Raw genomic sequence first — 10,170 nt, forward strand, 5'->3', positions numbered from 1 at the left:
TCTTCAGGGAAGGCCCTTGCCCCAGGATCAAGTCAAAAAAGTAGCTGCCTAAGAGATGTGGCCAGCTCAGTCAGAATTCGATCTCGTCTCTTTCTTCTTACACATTACTCATCCAGCAAGCGGAGACTGCCTTGCAAAATGTCTGGGCCTAGCCTGACGCCACCCAGTGAAGATCCTGAAGTAACATTCTGGGGCCTCTCCTCCTTCCTTTCATGGAGTTACTTGCAAATGTGTTGTTTGGCTTTCCCTAGCTTGCCTGCCAAAGCTGCTTGCCAGCAAATGCAATTCAAGTCAGCAGTCCTGTTTGCGTCAGCAGCCTAAATATGCAGATCGGAACGATAGTGGGTTGGTGGGGGGGAGGGGCAGGGGGGAAGAGACAGGGATCTTTTGCTGACGCTTGGAATACGCTTGGAATACGGCATCCAGTTTTGGTCAACACGATGTAAAATAAGTGCAGAGAAGAAAGAGTGCAGAGAAGAGCAACAAAGAGGATTAGAGGTCTGGAGGCTGAAACATATAAGGAACGGTTGCTGGAATTGGGGATGTCTAGTTTAATGAAGAGAAGGACCAGGGGGGACATGATAGCAGCCTTCCAATCTCTCAGGGGCTGCCCCAAAAAAGAGGGAGTCAAGCTGCCTGAACAAGGGGGTTGGACTAGAAGATCTCCAAAGTCCCTTCCAACTCTGTTATTCTATTCTATTCTATTCTATTCTATTCTATTCTATTCTATTCTATTCTATTCTATTCTATTCTATTCTATTCTATTCTATTCTATTCTATTCTATTCTATTCTTATTTCTTATTTCTATTGACAAGAAGGACTGGGGTGACATGATAGCAGTGTTCCAATATCTCAGGGGCTGCCACAAAAGAGGGAGCCAAGCTATTCTCCAAAGCCCCTGAAGGCAGGACAAGAAGCAACGGATGGAAACTACTCAAGGAGAGACACAACCTAGAACTAAGGAGAAGTTTCCTGACACTGAGGACAATTCACCAGTGGAACAACCTGCCTCCAGAGGTGGTGAATGCTCCAACACTGGAGGTTTTTAAGAAGAGACTGGACAGCCATTTGCCTGAAATGGTATAAGGTTTCCTGCCTGAGCAGGGGGTTGGACTAGATGACCTCCAAGGTCCCTTCCAACTTTTTTTTTGTTGTTGTAACTTTTTACACCACTCAAAGGCTCTTTAGTGCATGGATTAGGAGGCGCTTTGCAAGGGTGCGGCCACAAGTGGCGGGCTGTGCATTTTTCCAGCAGCAGCAGCAGCAGCAGCAAACAGCTTCTTCACTGAGGCTGCAGTTCTTAAGTCTTCAGACTTCGCCCTGGAGGCAACCGAGTTGAATCTGCCAGTTTTCTCACCTTAGGGATGAGCCCGATGGTACCTCGGTCTTTGGCGGCTCCAAAGAGCCTTTGGAGAATATTTGGAGAGTGTGGAACTGCGTGGCCAAGAACGGATGGAAGGGATAGTCTTCTTCAAAAAGAAGGAGGGTGGGAGCGATGGTGGCGCAGTGGTTCGAATGCGGCATTGCAGGCTGACTGTGCCCACAAGTCAAGAGTTCGATCCTGATCTGCTCAAGGTTGACTCAGGCTTCTGTCCTTCCACGGTCGGTGAAATGAGGACCCAGATAGTTGGGGGCCATAGGCCGACTCTGTAAACTGCTTAGAGAGGGCTGTAAAGCACTGTGAAGTGGTATATAAGTCTAAGGCTATTGCTCTTCCTTCCTTCCTTCCTTCCTTCCTTCCTTCCTTCCTTCCTTCCCTCCACCTTTCTTTCTCTCTTTCTTCCTTCCTTTCTTTCTCTTTCTTTCTTTCTTTCTTTCTCTTTCTTTCTTTCTTTCTCTTTCTTTCTTTCTTTCTTTCTTTCTCTTTCTTTCTTTCTTTTTTCTTTCTTTTCTTCCTTCCTTCCTTCCTTCCTTCCCAGTGGTTAGAATGCAGTCTTCCGCCCACTGCCAGGAGTTCAATCCTGACCAACTCAAGGTTGACTCAGCCTTCCGTCCTTCTGAGGTCGGTGAAATGAGGACCAGATTGTTGGGGGCAAAATGCTGACTCTGTAAACTGCTTAGAGAGGGCTGTAAAGCACTGCAAAGCGGTATATAAGTCCACGTGCTAGCGCTATTGCTATCTAGAATGTGACCGGATGTTGCTAGACTGGTAAAAAAAAATATCATTGGTTGCATTAAGTAGATGATTGGGTTAAATGTGTAGGTGGAATGGGGTCAATGGAGGGAAAACAGATGTGGGATTGTGTCAAAGGTTGCTAGGAGGGAACCTGGCAGTTTATTTATCTAAATCCAAATGACTGCTGGAGAAATTGTGTGAAAACACCTGAGTAGGTGAGAAAGGAGCTAATAATAGCAACTAAAAGCAATGTATGGATAGACTCCCTCGGGCTATCCAGAAGTCTTGATGTTCAGAACTTGGATGTTGTAAAAGACGAGTGAAGCTACATTGGCAGCCAGCCACTCTATGAAGCACCTACAATCGGATGGAAAGTTAGAATTTGGGGCTGGTTGTTTTTTTTTTAATTTTTATTTTAACAACTTGTCTTTGTTTGGGATCCAGAAAATGGAAAAGAACTTCTGTGATGCTAGAAGTTGTTGGAAACGTGAACATCTTCTGTTGGAAATACAGAATACTGAATTATAACAGAGTTGGAAGGGCCCTCGGAGGTCTTCTAGTCCAACCCCCTGCTTGAGCAGGATGCCATTCGGGACAAATGTTTGCAAAGGAAGACCATTTTCACAGGGCCAGTTCTAAGACTTCGACTCATCCTCAGAAGACATAAGGATCAGTGAACTTCATGGACAGAATTTCCCTTGACCCAGCTAACTAGGGGGAAATAGTTTGTGCAACAGCTGGCCAACATAGGATTTAATCTACATAGGGATGAGGTGACTTGTTGTCCCTGGGCGCAGAAGAACTACCCAATCACGTGGTCGTGATGGTGACAGGCTGCAGCAATCTTTAGTTGTTTGCTACCATCTAGTGGATTTTTTTTGCTACCCGTCTATGTATCTGGAATATGGTCAACGGGTTTAAGACAACAGGACCCTTCTCTAACCAAGGTCATACGTTCTCTGAAATCAAGAGCGACTCCTGCTGTGGGATCCATTATCTGCCCACCTTTCGGGGGGAAATGTCTATGGAGATTCTCAGTCATCCAGGTCATTGTCGTCCCAAAAGATCAGTTCTTCAAGAAGCTTCTTGGATGAGGAGTGAAATGCTTTCAAGGAAAAAACAGTTGCCTTTGGAAAAAGCGCCTTTAGGATTTTCAGAGGGAAGACTGTCTTCCGTGGCACTCCATCACTGCAGCTTTTTAAGAAAAGACTACACGGCCATTTGTCTGGAACGGTGTAGCTACAGGCGTCTCCTGCTCGGGCAGCGGGTTGGACTAGAAGACCTCCAAGGGTCCCTTCCTATTCCATCACTCTGTCATTCTCTAAAGGAGAACCCCACCCCACCCCTGCCCCCAATCCTATACCTGGAGGCCATTCCCAAACCAGAAGACTCATGAGCCGTAACATCCAATCTCGTTCTTGATCCACCCTTGTCAGAATTTGGGGAAGGAAAAAAAGATGCAAAATTCTAAGGGCCACCTCGGGGGGGGGGGGGAAAGGAAGGCCGGGGTCCCCAGTCCTGGGCCGAATCTTTTCCCGTGAAATCGCAGACAGAAAGAAAAGGAAAGCCAGGTTGAATTCAGCACACCTTGGTACATCTGCGTCTACGCCCCATTCCTGTGTGGTTCTCAACCTGCAAGGAAAGATGGCTTGTTCAGGCTTGATTTCAATGAAGACTGCCATGCTTTTTTTTCTTTTTCTCCCCAGGCAGTATTATTGCTCGGCAGCCTGCCTCTCCCCCCCCCCCACCCCCTGCACCTTCCTCACTTTCTCTCCTCTCCTTGTTTGATTCATTAATGAATTGCTGTTTGTTTTTTTTTTAAAAAAATAATAAACAGCTTTGAAAAGAATGCGGTCTTTTAACTTCCTGTCCTTCCCCACCAGCTCTTTGGCAGTCAGACAGCGGCTTGCAAAGGCTATGACGGAATCAGAGGCTTGTTAAGTTGTCCTTTTTTTATTTTACCCTCCATAGCTAAACAAGAGTCAACACATTCCTCCCACACCAGACAGACAACAGCAGCTCACACCCTGAAGTGAAGCACAAGAGGACTGGCTTCGCAATCCTTCGCATTCCCGCCAGGCCTCCTTGGCTCTGCTTCTCTGCGCTGGCTGCTGACGTGTGTGTGCTGAAGAGGTTGGTCTTCTCCTAGGAGGGTCAATCAAGACAGCTCAGCATCAACGTCAGCTGAGAGCTAAGAGAACCACAGAGCTGGGAGGGAGCTTGGAGGTCTTCTAGTCCAACCCCTTGCTCAAGCAGGAAAACCCTATCCCATTTCAGACAAATGGCTGTCCAGTCTTCTCTTAAAAACCTCCAGGAATGGAGCACCCACAACATCTGGAGGCAAAGCGGTTCCACCGGTTCATTGTTCTCACTGTCAGGAAATTCCTCCTTAGTTCTAGGTTGCTTCTCTCCTTGATGAGTTTCCATCCTTTGCTTCTTGTTCAAGTGCTTCGGAGAATAGGTCGACACCCCTCTTAACAGAATAACGGAGTTGGGAGGGGGCTTGGAAGCAAGACAAGAAACAATGGATGGAAAGTAATCAAGGAGAGAAGCAACCTGGAATTCAGGAGAAACTTCCTAACAGGACAGTCAACCAGTTGGAAAAGCTTGCCTCCAGAAATCGTGGGCCTTCGTCATCGGAGGTTTTCAAGAAGAGATTGGGCAGCCATGTGTCTGAAATGGTGTAGGATCTCCTGCTTGAGCAAGGGGTGGGACTTCTAGATCTCCAAGGTCCCTTCCAGCTCTATTCTGATTCATTGATTCATTGATTGATTGACTGATAGTGAGAACTTCAAGGCCAGATCATCAGGTTAAGGAAATTCATATCTCCATTCTGCTATGTTCCCTTCATCAACCCTGGATTTTATGCAAGTCTGCTCAAGCTGAAGAGGCTTGCTTCTGCCACTAGAGGGCAGTAAAAGATCAAACATGGCTTTATGGGGGGGTTGCTTGAAGTCAGAGACAAAACAAGGGAGGGAGGGAGGGAGGGAGGGAGAGGGAAGGAAGAAAGGAAGGAAGGAAGGAAGGAAGGAAGGAAGGAAGGAAGGAAGGAAGGAAGGAAGGAAGGAAGGAAAAGAAAGAAAGAAAGAAAGAAAGAAAGAAAGAAGGAAGGAAGGAAGGAAGGAAGGAAGGAAGGAAGGAAGGAAGGAAGGAAGGAAGGAAGGAAGGAAGGAAGGAAGGAAATAAGTATGAGAATGTTGGAGGGAAAGAAGGATAATGAGAGAAAGAAGGAAGGATAATGAGAGGGAATAAAAGAAGGACAATGAGAGGGAAGGATGGAAAAGAAGTAAAGACAATAGAAGGAAGGAAGGAAGGAAGGAAGGAAGGAAGGAAGGAAGGAAGGAAGGAAGGAAGGAAGGAAGGAAGGAAGGAAGGAAGGAAGATGTTGTGCCAAGTTCAGAGGATACGTGAAAACCTTTTCCCTTCTAATACTCTACACAGCATCCCCTCTCCACAGATGGGCACCCTCTTGGGTTTGCATTCAGTCTCATGGCATTAAATCTCATTACCCAGACTGGCTCCTGCCCCTGAGAAGCAACTCAGGATTTCTCCCTCCCCTGAAAAAAAAAATTAAAATTGGAGGGGGGAATCTTCACCCCATTTCCCTGCCTGCAAATCTGGACCAGTCTCCCCCAAAGCCGTTTGTTTGGGGGGGTTTTTTTGCTCCAGCTCTGCTTTAAGACCCACTGGAAGTAGTCCTCACCCCATCCCGCTCCGCCCCACCCCTAGAGGGTGGCAATGCTCCAGTTTGGAACCGGTTTAGCCAACCCTCGAGAAAGGGGAGCATACGGATTCCCTCAAATGGAAAAAGAAGCTGGCGCTGCCCTTTTGCCTCTTCCCATAAGCAAGGTGATTAAAAGCCATGATTGATCGTTGCAGTGCTTGGGGGGGGACCGGGGGTGGGGGGTGGGAAAGGAGAAGACATTAGGGGAGCTGTTGATAATGGCTGGTTTGTTTTTTCCCAGCGGCTCAGGACAGAAATGGGGGCCAATAGCACCTTGCTAGTCTCTCAAGGGAGGAGAAATAAAATAACCCGCGTGAGTTTTCAAAGCAAGTGGGAGAATTCAAATTCAAGGTCGCGACTTAATTTAGGTTTTGAAAAGTGGGTGGGGTGGGGTGGGGGGGTGTTTCTATGAAAACGTACAACATAGAATCCCAAGGGCTGGAAGAGGGACCTCGGAGGTCATCTAGTCCAACCCGCTGCTCAAGGCAAGGAGAACTTACATCACCCCAGTCAAACGGTTGTCCAACCTCTTATTGAAAGCCTCCAGGGGTGAAGAGCACCCACCACTTCTGGAGGCAAGCAGTTCCCCTGATTGATTGATTGATTGATTGATTGATTGTCTCACTCTCGGGAAATTTCTCCTTAGTTCTAGGCTGGATCCCTTTTTCATCATCTTCCATTTGCTAATTCTGATCCTGCCTTCCGGTGCTTTGGAGAATAGGTCAAGCTGAGCAACTAGAATGATTAAGGGTCTGGAGACGGAAAACATAGGAAGAACGGTTGCAGGAACTGGGTATGGCCAGTCTAGAGAAAAGAAGGACCAGGGATGACATGATCGCAGTCTTTCAATAGTTGAAGGGCTGCCACAAAGAGGAGGGAGTTAACATATTTTCCAAAGAACCAGAAGACAAGAAACAATGGATGGAAACTAATCAAGGAGAGAAGCAACCTGGAATTAAGGAGAAACTTCCCAAAAGTGAAGGCAATCAACCAGCGGAACAGCTTGCCTCCAGAAGTTGTGGGTGCTCCATCACTGGAGGATTTTAAGAAGAGACTGGACAGCCACTTGTCTGAAACGGTGTAGGGCAGACATGTCAAACACAAGGCCCGGGGGCCGGATCCGGCCCGCAAAGTGGTTTCATGCGGCCCACGAAGCCATCCTGGAAACAGTGAGGGAACGGCCCCCACTGCCTTGGCCCTGGCCCAGAGACCCTCCTTCTGCCAGAAACCCTCAGATCTGTCCCACTCCTGCCCAGGCCCCCATGGGCACCCTTGATGCCAACGATGTAGAGCTGGCCACGGCCACCCAGTAGGCCATACGCACTCTAGCCACACCCACCCAGTAGGCCACGCCCACCCTGGCCATACCCACCCGGCCCCTTGAGGGCAATCGCAATGCTGATGCGGCCCTCAATGAAATTGAGTTTGACACCCCTGGTGTAGGGTCTCCTGCTAGAGAGCAGGATGGACTAGAAGACCTCCAAAATCCCTTCCATCTCTGTCTTTCTGTACTCTGCCTCTTTCAGTATCCTTGACTTTCAAATATTTTCCATGTCCTTCATTGAAATATCCAAAACAGCCAAGGATATTTCAGCCAAGGGATTCGTGCCAAGGCAAAGATCAACGGGTCCTTCTTGAACCTTGTCCCAAGTACCCCAATTTAAATCCTGCCTGCCAGGAACGGAGGAGGGTGGTGGGAATCCATGGCTGCAGACAGTTTGTCAGTCTGCCTTGGATCCCCAGTCTCTGATTCCAGAGAAGAAAGAATTCCTGGTTGTTCATTCATGTCTTCCTAAAGTGCAGGAATGATAAAACACTCTTCGGAGAAGATAAACAACAGTGGGATGCATGCAATCCCGGCTTTACCTTTTTTTAAAAAAAAAAAGCCCAATCCCTAGTTTGGGGAGGATTAAAAACATGGCAGCGGGGTTAAAACACAAATTCTTCAAAGGTGATTACTCTGCAAAAGAGAGAAGAGACAGATTGTCTCCCGGCTGGAGACAGGATCACAGCTTGGACTTTTGAACCTTCCCCATTGTAGGAAAACTTTGATCAGTGATGGAGACAGTCCTTATTGCTGCTCCTCCGATCAATTTATTAAAGCGACACAGGCCTCGTCTACCCAGAGGGCAGCTGGTGTCATTCTGATCGGCAAAACCGGCAAAGAAATGGTGCGGTTTGGGACAACGGGGCTGGGCCGGGTTGGCTGAGAGCAAAGGCTTATATTGCCTTTCAACGATGTTGCAACAAGAGTTATCTGCAGCGGAATAAAATAAGATTGGACAGGGGATGAAGGCTGAGTGACGATATTCAGTTCTGCTGTTACGGGGGTTTTGTTATTAAAAAAAAAAACAAGTTCCGTACTTAGGACTAAAACATATGAAGAACAGTTGCAGCATTTGGGTTTGGCTAGTCTAGAGAAAAGAAGGGGTGACCTAAGACCAATATTCTAGTATTTCAGGGGCTGCCACAAAGAGGAGGGGTTCAACTTATTTTCCAAAGCACCAGAAGGCAAGACAAGAAGTAATGGATGGTAACTAATCAAGGAGAAAAGCAACCTAGAACTAAGGAGGAATTTCCTGAAAATGAGAACAATTAATCGACAGAGAATGAGGTGGCTGGATGGAGTCACTGAAGCAGGAGGCGTGAGCTTAAATGGACTCCAGAAGATGGTAGAGGACAGGAAGGCCTGGAGGAACGTTGTCCATAGGGTCGCGATGGGTCGGACACTACTTCGCAGCTAACAACAACAACAACAATCAGTGGAACAACTTGCTTCCAGATGTTGTGGGTGTTCCAACATTGGAGGCTTTTTAGAAGAGACTGGACAGTTCCTTGTCTTGAATGGTATAGGGTTAGGGTTATGTCACCATGATCTCGGAGAGCAAAATGGACATTGCCAACAAACTCGGAGTGCTTGGGTATGGTTAGGAGGGCACTTACCTTTCTAGCCTGCCCTATCTATATTTCCTGGTAAAATACATGGGAAAATCCCATTGGAGGAAAATTCCACTTAGGATTAGGGTTAGGTCACTATGAACCCGGAGAGCAAAATGGACATCGCCAACAAACTTACAGTTCTTGGGTATGGTTAGGAGGGCACTGACCTTTCTAGGCTGCCTTATCTATGTTTCCTGTTAAAATACATTTTATATTTTCTTGAGAGTCAGACTTCCAAATTCCATGAACTCGGAGAGTTCATCCGAAGGAATTCACCCCAGATCAGAACGCAATCTTTTCGCCCTAAATTTGTATTCCTGTATTGTTGTGAGAATCTGAGTCCCGCTCTAATCTCATTTTGATTTCCTTAAAAAAAAAGTGGCACTTACCATCAAAAAACAGACTCTGAATGTGGAGAGGCAGCAATTTGCTTCCTGTAAAGCTGGGCCTTGACAGCTAATCTCTTCTTTGTCCTGTACAGTTGTCTCCTAAATCTGAACATTAAAGGTGATTAGATATCGGAGGGACTTTGCATGTCATTTGTTAATGCTACAAGAGCTTGGGTTGGTGCTGCCAGCAGTGGGGCAGGCCTACACATCACCTTCCCTCAGCAGGCCTGCACAGTCTCCAGATAATGTGACCCACCAGTGTCGGCCTCTTCGCATATTGGAAGAGGCTGGAGACGGGGTTCAATTAAAGATGGACTGCCCTCGGGTTGAGAAAGGAAACAGGGTGTCAGCCATGTCAAAAATAGATATGGGCTGCACAGATATATGGAGGAAGAGGTGGATGCCATCGGGGCTATTAATTATCCAGATGGCCTTTAAAATGTCACAGCAAATCCTCACCCGTTCCTTTTTTAAACTTTATTTATTTAGTTATATTTATATACCGCCCTATTCCCTGAGGACTCAGGGCGGTTTACAGGGAATTAAAAATCCAAAATACAAAAATTAAGAACCAAATTAAAAATATTAAATTAACCCTGTAGTCAGTTAAAAAGAACCCCAAATTAAAAATTCCTCCTCAGTCTGGGCCCGAGAGCTCAAAGAGCCAGGTCTTCAGGCCCCGGCGGAATGATCGAAGGTCGGGGGCAGTTCTCAGCTCTACTGGCAGCTGGTTCCAGAGGGCAGGCGCTCCCACTGAGAAGGCCCTATCCCTGGGTGTCACCCGCCGGCAATCTCTCACCGGCGGAACCCTGAGCAGACCCTCCCTGTGGGAGCGCACTGGGCGAAGGGCGTTTGATGCCGGCAGCAGGTGTTCCCTCAAATAACCCGGACCCAGGCCATGTAGGGCTTTATAGGTGATAACCAGCACCTTGAATTTCACCCGGAGGGCAACCGGAAGCCAATGCAGCTCGCGGAGTAGAGGTGTTACATGGGAGTATCG

This window comes from Vipera berus (genome assembly GCF_964194415.1).
Source record: "Vipera berus genome assembly, chromosome: 14".
NCBI lineage: Eukaryota > Metazoa > Chordata > Lepidosauria > Squamata > Viperidae > Vipera > Vipera berus.